Source organism: Anastrepha ludens, chromosome 2, assembly GCF_028408465.1.
Source record: "Anastrepha ludens isolate Willacy chromosome 2, idAnaLude1.1, whole genome shotgun sequence".
In the NCBI taxonomy this organism is placed as follows: domain Eukaryota; kingdom Metazoa; phylum Arthropoda; class Insecta; order Diptera; family Tephritidae; genus Anastrepha; species Anastrepha ludens.
The window spans coordinates 176913832-176930730 of record NC_071498.1 but is presented as its reverse complement, the minus strand read 5'-3'; the positions used below and the strand labels follow the sequence as shown (position 1 = coordinate 176930730).

Below are 16899 nucleotides of genomic sequence, written 5' to 3'. Positions count from 1 at the left end.
TTCAATGGTGGTAAACATTTCGAAATGCATTCGAGATATGGAATGAAATGAAATGTGACGAAAAAGGTTTTAACTATCTTTTACTCAATTTTTAATATTAATACATGTTTTACACGAAATTTTCGCTCTTGTACAATAGAAATCTTTACGCTCTCCATTGCTTGTCTGTCAAATATGACTAATTATGGGTGTTTAAATTTGTGCCGCCTTGTATAAACAACTCGACAAAGCAAAAAACAGTCGCTAATAACAGATTTTGTTACAAAGAAAACACCCACAGAAGCCGTTCGAGATTTGAATAAAACCCAGTAGGTGGGATGGACATTATTGAATTATACTGAATTATAAATACTTACTTGTTTTTGAATAGGGTTGCCAGCTTTCTAAAAAATAAAAACTAATTGTAGTATATATGAGAGTTAATTGCCATTTGCACTTTTGGTATTTTAACTTAAGAAATATTTTTAAATAGAGTTGCCACATATCTTAAAAATTTAAATTAATTAAAAAAAAAACAGCCAGCTTTCTAAAAAATGAAAACGTATTGCAGTATATGTGAAAGTTAATTACCATTTGTAATTTTGGCATTTTAATTTTGGAAATATTTCTAAATGGAGCTGCCACATATTCTAAAAATTGAAATTAATTTCAAATGATAGTTAAATAATGTATTATAAAATGAATATGGCGCTAGCGTTGGGTGAAAATCTTTGTACGATACATATTTTTACATAGGGTTGACATATAGTCCACGCGTGACTACTGTCAACAACAATACTGTCAGTAATACATTTTTTTCAGTATTCATTGACATTTCATCATGGAAAGATTTACGCCTCAACGACGTTTACAAATCGTAAAATTGTATTACGAAAATCGACGCTCTGTGAAAAGTGTTCATCGCGCGCTTATGATGTACATAACCGTCCTACCGAACGCATTATTGGAAGATACTCAACCGATTGGACCACGTACAGCTCGAAGTGAAGATAATATTGATGCTGTAAATGATCTGAACAACTTGGCCTATCTTATTGGCCTACCTTAAGAGGGCGATTTTACGCAAACATCTTGGTTTGCAAGTGTGTAAAATACTGCTTGTCCAAGATTTAAAGCTGACCGATCTTCCAAAGCGTCATAATATCAGACGTTGGACGCTTGAAAAACTAACCGAAGATCCACATTTTGGGACTCGAATTTTTTTCAGCAATAAGGCGCATTTTGGCCTAATGGCTACGTCAATAAGCGAAACTTGCGTATGGGGGCTGAAGATTAGCCCGATGCGATTCAGGAACAGCCATTAGATCCATTGAAAAAGCGTTTGGTGCGGCCGGCTGGAGGAATCAATGGTCCACATTTCTTGAAAGACGCGGCTGGATCTACATAATGTAGGAGTGAAGAGCGAATGTTATCGTGCCATAATAAACGACTTTTTGATGTCGGAATTTGAAGCCCGTGATCTCCAGAACATTCTTGACGCTAACAACATGGTGCTACTTGTCATGCAGCCCCTGAAGCAATCGATTTACTAAGTCGGTGTTTCGATGAGCGATTTATATCCCGTCTCGGACCAGTGGATTGGCCACCAAGTTCGAAATAAATCACATCTTTGGACTTTCATTTGTGGGGGTATGTAAAGTCTAAATACCCCAAGTGCATTATTCACGGGCAATACCTTTGAATGCACTTTTGAGTTCTGCAATTGAGATTTTTTTTGCAATCCTTAACTCATTTCGCGCCTTCAGCTCAGCACTTTTAAATCTATATCTTTTTCGATATTCTCGATGATGTCTTTCATATAGTGAGTTCTCAGCAATATTTGGCTTCCTGCCCAATTGTGCAATTGCTTTCGCTCAAAATGCGTTAAAGTGGCATTTTCCCATCGAAGAATTTTGGCTGATATTCGAAGGATTTACGCATTGTTGCTCATCCTTTTTGGTCTTACGCCCATTTAATTAAAGTTCCTATCAGGAAAATATCACGGAAGTTGTAATTAAAGGTTATTACTTTATTAAAAAATATTCCACGTGTTAGTGTTAATGAGTGTTTTATGTGTATTATTGTATTTTTTATGAAGCACAAAGTGTAAATGCTATGTGTTTGTGTGTATGTGTTGCTTTAGAAATCTAGATATAATTGTTAAGGCAAAGTACTCTTCTAAAAATGTTTGTTGCAAAGGGATTTAATGGGCGAAATTAAAGCAAATGGCATTCAAATAGGCTCCGCACATATGTAAGTACAGTACTATCTCGATAATCCGGACACGCGGTAGTCCGGTCACATCTATAATCCGGACAACTGCATAATTCGTACAGTTTAACATTTTTTACTCTATAATCTGGACATTTTTCAAATTTGCTTCGCAATATGTACATACATATATGTATTTTAATTTTTAGTTCGCTTTGTGAGTTTTTCGTAAAATAGCGGTACTTTAACAACAATATATGTATACGAAATGCAACAGCATAAATCACGCGTTGTGTTTATTCTTTAGTGACAAACTGAATTGAGTAGACATTATTATTATGAGCAGTGGACAATTTAATAAAAGGGCTCATAAAACCCTTACTCTTCAGAAAAAATGTGAAATTTTAGATCTCCTTGATAAAAGAAAATCATTAAGATGGTTTGAAACAGAATTTGGTGTCAACAAATCTACTGTTTTTGACATAAAAAAGAAACGTGATGCCATTAGAAAATTCGCGACTAAATGTGAAATGAAATAGTACATACATAAATAAAAAAAATGTTTGATTATGTACAGATGTACATATTATTATGTAAGTATGATATTAAAAAATATTGAAAAAAATTTAATAAAACTATTTATGTACATACATATATCTGAATTGCGTTATGTTCATTTCAAAAAAACAACGTTTAGTTGAAAAACAAAAATCATCTATAATCCGGGCACCCCCATAATCCGGACGACCCCTAACATTAAGGGTGTCCGGATTATCGAGATAGTACTGTATATGTCGCTAGCTATGCATGTATGTAAGTATGCGTGCGACGAAAATCACCTGACACCTATTGGCGATACGCACACACACGGGAGTGCGGGTTATTATATTTATTTACTTCACCCTTCGCTGCGAAAAACTAAGTAAGCACTTGTGAACTCTCATCTACATTTGTACGTATGTATGTGTGTATGCGAATGAACTCATGAGACATTTTCCCCTTTGCAACTAGTCGCATATGGTGAATTGAGAACTTGTGTGATAGGAATCAGATGATAAGCAGGGAATATAGACAAAGTTGATCTCTTTGAAGTATTTTTCTAGGGTAATTAATTAGGTGACTTTTTAAATAAAAATTTGTTTTATTTTATCTATATTTGTTCATGAAGATTTGTTGTTGCTCTATTTGACCAACTGGGTGAGCCTTCTACCGGGTATAAAGGTATTAGAATAACTTAAGTAATCCATTATTCGAATGCCACTCATAGCTGGCATGCATAAAAAATTAACACAAAAAAAGCAAAATAATAATAATTTGGTCTGCCTTTAATAGCCGAACAAAGTTTCCTAATAATTTTAATGCTGCTGGCACAACCTTGTCGGGTTTAAAATAAGCTTCAACTTCAGTTTCTTGCGTGTGTCTTCGAACGACAGGTGCCTTTTATGAGATACCACTTAGTGGCACGCGTGGCAAGGGTGTTAGAATGTCATTATTTTTCTTTAATTATTGCCCTTAACATAAAAGTTGGCCGTGTTCAGATCTGGTCTACAATTTTTATTCGATAGAAAAAATTTCAATTATAAATAAAAAGAATTTGTGGCGCCATCTTTGGAAAAATGTTTGATTATGATGAAAGGCATTAATGGCCATGTTGTTTTAGCGGCTCCTATTAGATCTATTCAGTCGCAGCGGTTGAGCAGCACTTGGAAGCGATGGAACTTTATCATGAACCACTTGAGGGTACTTGAGCGGTACTTCTCTTTGGGGGTCCCCCTGTTTTTTTGTTTGTTTTGTGGGTGGGTGAGGTAGGTTTTAAAATGCTTCGCACTTACAGGGACCGTCGTCTACTGCGTTAGGTGGTGCGACCACTAAAACAATTTCTCCTCCTCTTCTGGGGATATTGACTTCCCGGAACTACTTTCTTCATTACTTCGGGAGGGCCGAGAACAGCGTCAATGAAGGCTAGGTCCACCATATTTGTAGCCAGCTTCATGTTTCTTAACTACTCTTACTCTTCAGCCGTCCATTCCGCTTATCGAAGGTACTACATAATTTTTGCTCCATATGTCTTAACTGCATTCCAATTATTGCTTGGTGCACATATGGCGGGTGTCTTGGGGTCTGGCTGGCTACGTGGATAGGCTATCGAGGACGTACCCAATTACCTACTAGATTTTTCTTGTAGTATTTCTGAAATAGCAGGTCCATGCCAGAAGGCAACAGTCGAATAATGCCCTCAAAATCACCATTCGGTTAGTTCTTAATTACTTGCCTAAGCAATTATTTGGTCTTACTATTTTCATAATAGCTTTTGCAACCCAGTCACTATCACTAGAGGATGCTCTTGCGCGATTTTAAGAGAACAAAATACAGATTGTGAAGACTTGGTTGGCGAGTGAGTTCTAAAAACTTGCGTCATTTGGCTCACAAAACAGTAAATGAAAAGCAAGATGCAAATTTTGAAATCATTAGGGCAATTCACAATTATATGCAAATGGCCAGATATCCGGGCAAAGTGAGTGCAAATATATACATTTTGTGGTGTTCCTCAGGTACTGGGTTGCCCACATTCGACGGACCCATGTGTCTTTTTTTAAGTCAATGAAAAACACAATTTTTTGGTGTTGACGATAATAATCATTTTATTTGGTTCAAGTAGATTTATTGACATCACTTTTTGAATATGATATCTCTCAAATGGCCGCCTTGAGCCTGTACGGCGTATTGTGCCCGTTTTGCAGCATTCTCCATAGTTTTAGCTAACATTTCGGCTGGAATAGCAACCATATCCTCACGGATGTTGTTCAGTGGCGTAAATACGGCAATTTTGCTTGTTTACCGTCCCATTCAATAAGAAATTAGCCTCATCGGACGTGATGATTTTGTTCTTCTTCTTCTTCTTTTGACTTCTTATGTTGAATGTAAATTTTAACAATTTGGGAGTGCTCGCGTGGCGTGTACTGTTCCATGGTAAAAATCTGTTTGACCCTTCCAACGCGGTATGTCATTAAGCGATCTGACGTTTCAGTCAAAAGATACAGCGATGCCAGATGGGTCCGTCGAATATGGGCAACCCTGTAGTTTGTCTATGTAATGACGCCGGGTTGTTTGTACTTCATTGTGCATAGACTTTCACCTTGATAATATCTCTACATATGTGTGTATGTATATGCATACGTATATAAAAATGTAGAAAATTTTTTCGAAAAAACATAACTTAAGCACTATTGCCCTGATTTAAATATGTATTTTATTTTTCATACCGTTGGAAAGCCTATGAGCCGTAGATGGCTTGTATGTAACACCTACCTCCCGTGTTGCCATCTTTCTGTATTAAAAAAAAAAATTTTAAGCGCAGACATAAGTATTAAAAAATGAAAACCACGGCAAACCTATTCTGAAAACAAATTATTATAGTGTTGCCACCTGGTTTTTTTTTGCATAAATAGCAACTTATCACAAATTTCTCTTGCAGGTATATGAAGTAATGTAGGTATCAAATGTAAGGTGTTATTAAAAAAATAGGTTTTTATCTGCCACATGATTTTTATCGGAAGAATGCAATATGTGATACATTTCAGTTGAATGTTACAATGTAGATACTTATGAGTATCAAATGAGAGGTGCTTAAACAAGCATTAATAAAGAAAATTTTACGATGGTGTTGCCACCTATTTTTTCGAAATTAAAAAATAGTTTACAAAATTAGATGAAAATAAAGCTTTAATTCTATAATATTTGTAAATGGTGTTGCCATCTGATTTAAAAAACAATTAAATTAATAAAACAATTTAATTAGAGAATATGGGTATCAAACAAAATGTGTTTGACATGTAATTATTTATTTATTTATTTACTTAAGTCTTATTTAACAAAAGTTCACTCAAGAATTAATTTAACTTAAAAGGAAAATATGTCGAAATGCTAAAGAGTTTCAGAAGGAGTTCAGCTCTCTTAGGGTTTTAGAAATTGAATCATTTATAGCATAGCTTATTTCTTAAAAGAGTTCATTTCAAGTAAAAGAGTTGATTATTCCGAAGGCACTGCTGAGGAATGTGAAAATTAATGCATTCTAGAGCTGGACGTGTTGATCAATATAATTTTGCAAAGTCGCATCAGTTTTGCGCGAATACCGAACTTAGGCATTGTGGCGTCTAGGCGATTCCTTATCGGGCTATCGAAAGCAGCCTTATAATCCACAAAGAGATGATAAGGATTTGGCATAATGTGAAGATCTGGTCGATGGTGGACTCTCTAGGTCTAAAACCACACTGATAAGGTTCAATCAGTAAGCTGGCAAAAAAATTAGAAAAACTGCTGTATTTGGGGTACAAATAATCCCCATATAATCCAAGAAAAAAGTAGGCACCCACAACGAATTGTTGATTGATATGGGTTTTGGGCTGCCGCCAGCCTTGTTTGGGCTTGCCGCCGGGATCTTGTAATTTGGCACTATTGAACTTCTTTCTATGCCTAAAAGTCTGAGACGATTCAAGAGCTGAGAAACGAAATCGCGCGCGTTTTACAGCCGAAACTATGCCTATGGAACATTTTTATACGCGCATCTTGTGTTGACAGAAGTGTCATGGCGGGCATTCAACGGATACTATGTTTCATATATAAAAGTCATCGACTAAAAAATATGGAAAAAACAAAACTGAAGGAAAAATAAAGAAGAAAAACGAAAATAAGTGAAAGTAAAAAAATCAATTGTACAATTTTTTGTGTTTTATTTATAAAAAAATATGAGGTCTTATTGAATCACCCTGCATTTTTTGTCATATATTTTAGCACTTTTGTTTTTCCCTATATCACTTTTATCTTGTCACGGAGCAAATGAATAGAAAGCGAAAATATCAACGTCCATTGCCTCTTCACCTTCATGCCAAACTAAGCAGACAACTTTCGATTCCTTTAGACTATAAATGGTGGTTAACTTTTTTTTAATACGAGTATTGGACTTCAACAAGTATTAATAAAAATAATCTTTGTAATAGCGTAAACAGTTAACGTGAAACTGAATATTTTTATATATTTTTTTCTTCTTTTCATGCTTGGTTTTGTAAGCTCAAGTATTTATTAGAATTTTTTTGGTAATTTTTATTTTTATTTTTTAGAATTGAGTTTTTAAGGTACATCAACCTTTGTAGATTCGTCTTACATGATTTTTTTCTGTTTCTACTTTACAATTTCTTTTGGAAAATACCCACCCGTGAAGGTTTGAAAAGTGTGGATAGTTAATATGCTTCAAAAAATTATTCCTAGTAATAAAATTAATTATAAAAAGAAATAAATAGAAATGTTATTCCTCGGCTTTTTCTATTACATTCAGTAGACAGAACCTCTTTTAAGGAATTAGGGGTAGTCAGAGGCCCCAAAAAATTATGATTTTCAATAATTTTTTTTTTTGCTAGTCAATTGAGCGACAGTTAATTGTTTAAAAAATTAAAAAAATGAAATTAAAAAAAATTCTTCGATTAGGTACGAGTTTTCTATGTTTTTTAAAAGCAGTATAAATTTTATTGAAATCTACCAAAAGATGTTTTTAAGTTTCAGTGATCACCTGTCCAAAAAACATAGTTTTGGGAAAAACGCATATAAAGTTTTGCCGAGCGCCCTTTGTTAAATGTTGAAAATAATTTATCGAAAAGTGTTTGTCGGATTCACTTAAAATTTTCACACAATATTTTTAAGATATTCTAGTTTTTTTGAAAATTCTGACTACCACTAACCCTTAATATATTTATTCGCAAATGAAAGCCTAAGAAATACCCTTTATTGCCACATTTTTTCATTATCACATCTTTCAGACAGCAACACGCCAGTTTTTATAGAAACTAAGGCATTGTTATTTAGCTATATACGTTGTTGTTGCATTAGTTATATAAATCGTTTCACAGCAGTAGAAATAACTCTCTAGAAGAAAATACTTCTAACTGCAAGTCAAAGTCCAATTGCTTTCGTATTCCGTAGGTGGTTCTTGGAAAGCACAATTAGCACTCACTTTATTCTCCCTGTTTGTATGTAGCGCAACTGATTGTCTATATTTATATGTTGCACATATGCGTGTCGGGTTTAATAATTGCTATTGACCCCTTGATCCCATCGATAAACAGTAATAATCTATTGGAATTGCTAATTGAAGACAACCTATTTTGCGTGGAGGGAAAGCTGCAAAGCGGCCAATGAGAATAAATAAAATTAATTAAAATGCATGAAATATTAAAAAACAATAATATTAAAAAAATATTAACAATAAGATAGTTTAAGAATATCTACCTTATATACAGTGGTTACACAATTTATTCGTACACTCACAGTTTATAAACAGTTACACTTGATACTTTGCACAATTTTTACAAAAGAACAAAATTTTAATATAATATATTCGTAAAAAATAACATTTTTAGTCAATTAAGTCAATTTTAAGGAACAAAAACTTCAAAATTCATTTCTGGAATTAGAGAACGTAAAGAAATAATGAAATAAAGCCTTTCAAGTTAATTTGAGCTTTCTGATTCTCCTTTCTAAGGGCTCCCAGACATGCTCAATTGAGTTCAGATCCAGTGATTGAGGTGAGTATTTAAGCTGCTTACAGTGGTAAACAAGCCATTCTTACACGAGATAAGATGAGTGCTTTTGGTCATTGTCCTTTAAAACAAGAACCCTTTAGCATCCAATCGAAGTTTAAAGGCACTATCTTCAAATTATTCTTCAAAATGTTTAAATTCAGATGTTTGCCTATTTTATCATCAATAAAAACCATTTTTCCTACTCCAGATGGATCTATGCACCCCCAAATCATTGCATTCCTCCTCCATGCTTAACTGTAGGTATAGATTGTTTTTCAATTCTCATTCAATTCTGTATTTTCTTTCTGTCAAACTTTCGGAGGGCCGTCTGTTCCGAAAACATTAAATTTCGACTCATCACTGAATATGACGTTTTCCCAAAAAGAATTTGGCTCATTTATATAGCGTTTGGCGAACTCCAATCTCTTCTTTCTATTATTGTAATATCTGAAGTGTAGGGCTTGCGGCGTGCCGCTCTGCTTTGCACATAATTACGAACAGTTTATGTGCTTACTTTTTATGCACGGACTTTTGAATATCTCGGCATATTATCATGGACGTTATTGTGGGATTTTGCGAGACTGTTGCTACTATGTTGCGTTCCGCACGTGAAGTCAATATTTGTCGCCTTCCGGCTTGGTGTTGATTAGCTTCCAATTTACCAGTACGAACGGAATTAGCAATAACTCTTTGCCGATTTCGCGCAGCGACTTGCTTTCCAAGTACAATTTATTAAGAATTCTACGCATTTCTCTTGGTAAATCCGCACTTCGTCCCGTTTTGTCAGTCTGATAATTTCGGTACATAAATGTCTAGTTATATCTGTCTCGATTATTTTATACTGTTACATACAACCGTTACGTGAACCTAATATAAGTTCAAGTGCGCGTGGGTATAAAATTATTTTATATTCAGCGAATAAATCGGTGGTCCCCTGCCAAAACCGTCTTAGTTGACTTCAGAAAGTATTGACTAATATGTATGTGCTATAGAATTTACATGTTTGCAGAGTTATTGTAAAAGTTCTTAATAAAAAGATTTTGCCTTCACGTATTTATTTTTGTATAATATGCAGTTAAAGGTGGCGGAAAATTATTCATTCAATTTTGTTTTTGATAACTTTTTACAAATTAGAAAAAAACAGAAATAGTTGGAGTGATGGAAATCTTGTTTATTATCCTTATGTGCTCCATTGCTTGTAGGTCTGTATGCTGCAACTGCCTAAGTGTCAAATATGATTGACGTACGATGACATTTGCAAAAATTATAAATCTTCCTATAGGGTGATTAATTTTGCGCCACCGTGTATCAGATATTTTTTTTAGCTGTAAGAGAACTTAAGCTTAGATTGGCGAACTGAGTGGACATTTCTGTTCAGTAAGGCCTGGCAAGCTTAACGGCAGAACAACGCTTCCAAATCGTAGAATGTACTCTAAAAAAAATACTAGGTTGTTCAATAAGTTTTCCGATTCGATAAGAAAAACACAATTTTTTGGTTTGAGATACACTTTATTATTCAGTATAGCCTCCCTGAACATGAGTATACTTGTTCCAACGAGATTCCAAATTATTAATTCCATCCCTGAAGTGAGAATCTGGAAGGGCCGTAAATAACCTTTCCACAGCTGCTATGACATCTTCATTTGATGAAAATGGCATTCCATGCATGAAATTTGCTTGGGTATGGAAACAGCTGCAAGTTGTTAGGCGCCAAATCTGGTGAATACTGTGCATGCTTCTTCAATTCGAACTGTAATTCATGAATTTAAGCCATTGTCAATATAATTAATGAATATAGTGAAATAAAGTCATTCCAACAATATATCTGTTTTGTAGTATCATTTTAAGTTCTTAATAAAATGATTTTTCTCGAAACCGTGGTTTTCGACTTAGTTTGTTCTTACAGAGACTGTGTTATTTTGAGTTATCTTTTATAAATATTATGCTTGATTTTTTCCTCTTGTTCACTCCTCTCGGGAGCATAGGGCCTCGACAAGACTCGGTCTTGCGTTGATTTCGTTAATCTGTTTTGATTTCTGAGAGGGTACCAGTCCTAAGTAGTGGGAATGCCCACCTGTCGTTGCTTAGAAACAACGCCTTCCTACTGCTTGGAGCGCCATCTGTGTTTTACATTTTTCTGGCAAAAGGATCGCACAGATGGTTGAGAACTTCGCTAAATTTCGTGTGACTGCGCTATTTCCGCGGTCGCCCGTTTCCTCTTGCTGGTGCCACTGACGCAATGCCACTGATTTTCCTTGATTTAGCAGTCACAATGCAAATAATCGCTGACTATTGTGCGAGAGTAAGGATGGAAAGGAAAAGTTTTAGGGGTTGAGGAATGAATTGTTTTTTGTTTGTTTGTTTAGAAACAGGGAAAGTAGGTAAATTTGGAAAAGTGCGATACTGTACTTTACGTGAGATTCGAACCTACAACCTCTGGGATGACAGGCTAGTGCACTTACGCTAGACTACGGAGGCCGAAGCTACTTGATTAACAATGTGATAAATGTTTAAGTGTTTCATTAAGATTACAAAAATAGTAAATTTTCTTTTTATGAACTCGCGTTATAAAAATAAACATAAAATGTATTATTTTTCTAAGGATAATCTACAAATTTCACAAGTTCGCCACTTATGCCACCTAGATTTGTAAATGAAAAGCGTAAGTCACTACATTATATCTTTAATAAAACTTACACTTTGTTTCGAAATTATCTGAGCTTCTTAATCTTTCAAAAATAAATTAGGCTCATACAGGAATAGATTCTGCATCCGTCCAAATTGCAGCACATTTTTTGCTCAGTAGTCTTTATGTGCTTAATATACTATCAAACGGTTTAAAAATTCTGGCTACAAACGAAAATATTAAATACCTAAATAAATTAATTTAAACAAATCTCCTTCTTACTTTGCTCTCTATTTGATTGCACAAGTTTTCATCAATTAACTAACTGCTGCATTACAAAAATAGTTGGAATATAATTTCATCGACTTAAATCGAACCAATTTTCCACGAGTCAGCACAATATTGCCGCAATTAAGAATAATTTATTCACACATACACATACACAGGCATGCATGTATGTGCAAGTGTATTTCTCAATGCTGATTGAGCTGAATTAACTGCACTATGTACAAATGTATATGTAAATACAAACATATTCACATAATTCATAATTTATTGCGTACATTTTTATTGATTTCGGACTTTGCAACAGGTCACTAATACGCCTAGGGGTTCCGCATAAAACTACGAACGCCCAATGCAGAAAACACAAACAAATAAAAACAGGAATACAAATACAAATACACATAGTAATTTGTGGCCTGCTAACAGCAAGAACCATTCTTCTTTCAACCAATGGTTGACAAATTCACCACACACAGCGAGAGCGAAAGCACACTCAAAGAAACAGAGAGAAAGAGAGCGAGAGAATGTAAAACAAAAACATATTGCGTTAAGTAGTTTTGGTAGTGACATTTGGTCGACTGCAGCAATGAGTTTATTGCCTTTGCATGCCACCTGTTTGGCAAAGTCCAACTCTTTGCAGAAAGCGCTCCACTGTATGAGAAATGAATTTTTGTGCTCAAGCGATTGTGTACAACTACAAACATAGTTACAAAGTTTGCTACTTCGCTACAAAAGGTAGTTGACAGCTCTTGTGAGCAATTAATTTTTTTTTTCATTTTTTTTATAATCGCTTTTGTTGTTTTGTTTGTTTTTTTGGCATAATAGTCCAAATTTTTTAGTTAGCAACGAATATTAAAATTATATTTTTTAAATTTAATGCGTGTTCCAATTTAAAATGCCAATTTACTCGTATATCTCTCTTTCCGTCTCTCCACTTTTCATTAATCATTTAATTCTTTTCTTTAAATTTAGTTTGTATATAAATTTAAAATTTCTATGTCTCTCCACTTTTCCTCAATCATTCGAGACAATTTTTATGCTGCTCAACGCATTTGCTGGCTCGGTGCTTGGTGCTTAGCGCAAAGTCTGAAAAGCCAGAAAAGTAACACAAAAAACAAAAAAATACTCAAGTCAACGTTTGACGTTTGCGCTGCTGCTAGTTGCGTTTGAGCTCATCAACTGTAGCATTGAGTATAAGTGGCTTGGCTGAGTGATTTTCAAGCATTTCGAAATACGCAACGCCGCCGTCGGTTGAGCTTATGGAAATTGTATGTCCGTCATTTCAGTACGATTTGGACGGTTAAACGTAACACAAGTGCAGCTGTGGTCTCGCCGTTGATGTCGGAATATTCAAAAGAATTTAACGAGTTGTGGATTCGAGTGCGGTTAGCAAAAGTAGAATAAATTAATTTCAATATTTTTGATAAAACCAAATTACTTTGGCAAAACCTTTAGAAAATTAGCATCCAAAGTGAAACTCGCTGTTGCCGGAAATACGAACATATAAACTAAAACAACAAAAAGGAAAACGCAATATTTACTTATCTGTTGGTAAATAAATAAAAAAATCGAAAGTATATTCGATAACATTAAATAAAAAAATCACAAAATAAAAAAGTTTTTGCAAATTTCTTGTTTTTTTTTCAAAAAAAAAAGTGAATTTCGTGTTTTCAAAGTTTTTTGCAACATTTTATGTAATTTGTTTCGCTCAACTATTTTGCATTTTTTCGGCTAAGAATTTTGCGAGCAAAATTTATTCACCAGAAATAGTAAAAGTTTCCATCAAAATATTACAAAACATACAAAAAAGGAATACGGCACGGCGTGTGTTACCAAGCTAGTTAAAGCATAACAAATTGCAGCTTACATACATACATACGTATCACATAACAATTTAACTAAGAAGAAACAAGTTTGTGTCCATAGTCTTTTGTGTGTGAAATCTGAGATTTCTACTGCTCGATTACAGAGCAATAAAATTCTGCAGAGAACTGCGAAGTAAGCGAAACTACACAAACGGGTAGTAAAATTTGAAAGAAAAAAAAACAAATAAAAATAAAAACAAAGCAATAAACTGAAGAATTTGACGATTTTTTAGTTAAAAAAAAGAGTTTAGCAGCCAAGCAGCATCGATTGAGCAAAAAGCAGCCGGTGGCAGAGGAGCAGAGAAACACGTGTTGAGAACTTTTGCACGCAACTTAATTTACGGATTTTTAAAAATATCAAATTTTGTGTGGAGCACAAAGCGTTGCATAAAAACAAAGGCATACAAAGTAAGTGCAAATTAATGAAGTTCTTGTTTTTTTCTGAAATTGGCGACAAAGGCTTATAAAAATTTTAGCGAACAACAAAAAAAATAAAAAATTAAAAAATTAAAAAATAAAAAATACAAGCACGAAAGACTGGCGCAGAAATACTACACGTAATAAGACAACAATGAATCGGCAGAATGAAGGTTTTTATGTTAGGAAAATATGGGGATTGCTGTGATTCCCTGAAGTAAATAAACGTAGACCAGATTTAGATTAAAAATAGAATTAAAAATAGAAATAGAGCACAAGAAGTAAGAAAAATATGACGCAATTTGAGTAATTAATATAAAAAACCTAATAAATTTCGACAAAAAAAACACCCCTTATGTTTTTTTTTTTGACAAAAATGTTCTACTTTTTTTTATATTAAATAGGCAACAAAACTCAATGTATGGCTTTTACGTTCAAATTTATTATATCGCCATCAGTCGGTAGGGCCCTTTAGAAATCACACATACTGACATCGGCAGAAGAAATGTACGCCACACATTAATATTGATTAGTTTTGACTAATTATTTATTTACTTTTCAATTTCAATTATTTTTTTATAAAAAGTGTGACTATTTTCTCAGTCGAACTATTTTCTAAGCCGGACGAAGTTCTGACTATTTATTTATTTATTTTTAATTCGAATTTTTTTTTTACAAAAATGCGGTTCATACTACAAAAATAATTGTATAAAGCAAAGTTTAAAACTTTTGTAAAAAAAATTGTAAAAATTCGGCAAATTTTCATTAAAAATTTAAAATTTTTCAAATTCATAAACATTTAAAGTTTTTCAAATTCATCAAAAATTTAAAATTTTTAAAATTTATCAAAAATTTAAAATCCTTCAAATTCGACAAATTTTTAATCAAAGTTTCAGACTTTTCAAACAGAATTTTCAGAAAAACTTTGGATATGCAGTTTTATGATCATTGATTTTAGTTATAATAAATTGCATATCTCAAGTGATTCAAAAATTGATATTGCGTTGATTTTTGACATTTTTTTCTGCTGGCGATGGTGGCTGATTTCCTCCATATAAAAAATGTGGAGGCCGCGGACCGAAACAATTTTCAAAAATCAGTTTGATTTCTGAACTACTTGAAATTTGCACTTTACTAAACATAAGTATACTATATTTTTCAAGCATCGGCGGCACGAGTCAAAATTAAAAATAAAAAAACGCTTCGCTTTCAAATCAAATGGGGTTAGATTTTTCTTCAACAAAGTACCATTTCAAATTGGTGCTAAATAAATTGTTGAACTAAATTCTAAGTATTATCCACTATTCTTTCGCTGTAAATTATTAGGACTGTTACATTTTCATTTATTCATCACAATGAAACAAGTAAACTTTTTTTTTTAATTTTGAATTGAATCTTTGGGGATTAATCTGTTTTCACAGTCTCTCAGAAATACTGCATTTTTCGATTATTGAATGAATAAATAAATAAACAAATAAATTTGCTTGTTTTTGAATACCATTTTTACTAAATAAGAAAAAACTGATTTTGAGTGATGGAATTCTTTAATTTGACCGTTACGCATCCACTTTTTAAATGATTACATTTTGATTATGTGAATATAATTGGCTTTTTTAAAAGTACTGAAAGTGTACTGACTGTTAACAATAAACAGTTGTAGGGAATTTTTGCTTTAGTAGTAAATTTTTTTTTTTTTTTATATTGTATATTTTTTATTTTTCTTTTTTAATTTTTTTTTTTAATTTTATTTTAGAGAGATTTTTTCAAAATCAGCGTAAGGCATAATTAAGGTTCTATGCCGTTAATGTGCTGAATTATCTCATCCTTTAGCTCTTAAATTGTTGCTGCCTTATCGACGTACACCTTTTCTTTCAAATAACCCCAAAGAAAGAAGTCCAACGGTGTCAAATCACATGATCTTGGCGGCCTATTGGCATCGCCGCGATGTGAGATTATTCGGCCATCAAACTTTTCGCACAAAGGAGCCATTTTCGTTAGCTGTGTGACAAGGGGCACCGTCCTGTTGAAACCACATATCGTCCACATCCATATCTTCCAATTCGGGCCATAAAAAGTTCGTTATCATCTCACGATAGCGAACATTATTCACAGTAACTGCCTGACCGGCCTCATTTTGGAAAAAATACGGCCCAATGATACCGCCGGCCATTAAAACGCACCAAACAGTCACTCTTTGTTGGTGCATTGGTTCTTCGGCAATCACTCTTGGATTATCATTCGCCCAAATGCGGCAATTCTGGTTATTGACGAATCCACTGAGGTGAAAATGTGCCTCATCACTGAAGATGAAGTGCGCGATATGCATTTTGATTTAAACGCCTGTTTTCATAAGCCTGTGTATCTTCTCATGATTCAAATTGTATTAGCCTGGACCTGAAAAATGTGAAATGAAATGCAGAAAAAGCTTGACGTTTAGGTGTGGTTCACATTCAACATCGGCTCTTGAAATTTTACCACCCTTTATATTAAATTTATAGAAAAGTGTATTTTTTCCTTGCGAAATTAGTAATAATTTGCAAAGCATTGGCCGCATAAGTCAAAATAAAAATAAAAAAATAAATTTTTTTTGTTTTTTAATTTTCAAAGCGTAAAATTTACAGAAAAGAATAATTTTTCTGTTGGAATTTAATGGTAATTTTCAAAGCCTTGACGGCTCGTGCCAAAATAAAAATAAAAAATTAAGAAAAAAAGAAATTTATAGTTTTCAAAGTGTCAAATTTACGGAAAAGTGTATTTTTTCCATTTTGGAACAATTAAAAAATTAAAATAAAGTGTTTTTTGTATTATTTTCAAAGCATTAATTACAAAAGTTGAAAAAAAATTTGAAAAAAAAAATTTTCCCACAATTTTATAATTTTCATAGACAAAAGAAATAAAATTAAAAAGTAAAAATAAAGTTTTTTTGAAAATTTTCAAAATATTG

At 33.4% G+C, this 16899-nt stretch overlaps 1 protein-coding gene across 3 annotated transcripts in view; it reads left to right on the top strand.

Annotated features, from left to right (window-relative positions):
* Positions 1 to 12912: 12912 nt before the first annotated feature.
* Positions 12913 to 16899, top strand: part of LOC128855917 (ABC transporter G family member 23) — a 119480-nt gene continuing 115493 nt past the window's right edge. Inside the window, exons 1-2 of one of the 3 annotated variants that reach the window (XM_054091161.1) lie at positions 12913 to 13224; positions 13410 to 13946. The gene's annotated coding sequence lies outside the window, so the exon portion shown is untranslated. Of the gene's footprint in view, positions 13947 to 16899 lie in introns of all 3 variants that reach the window. The other 2 variants (XM_054091160.1, XM_054091162.1) reach the window with 2 other exon arrangements.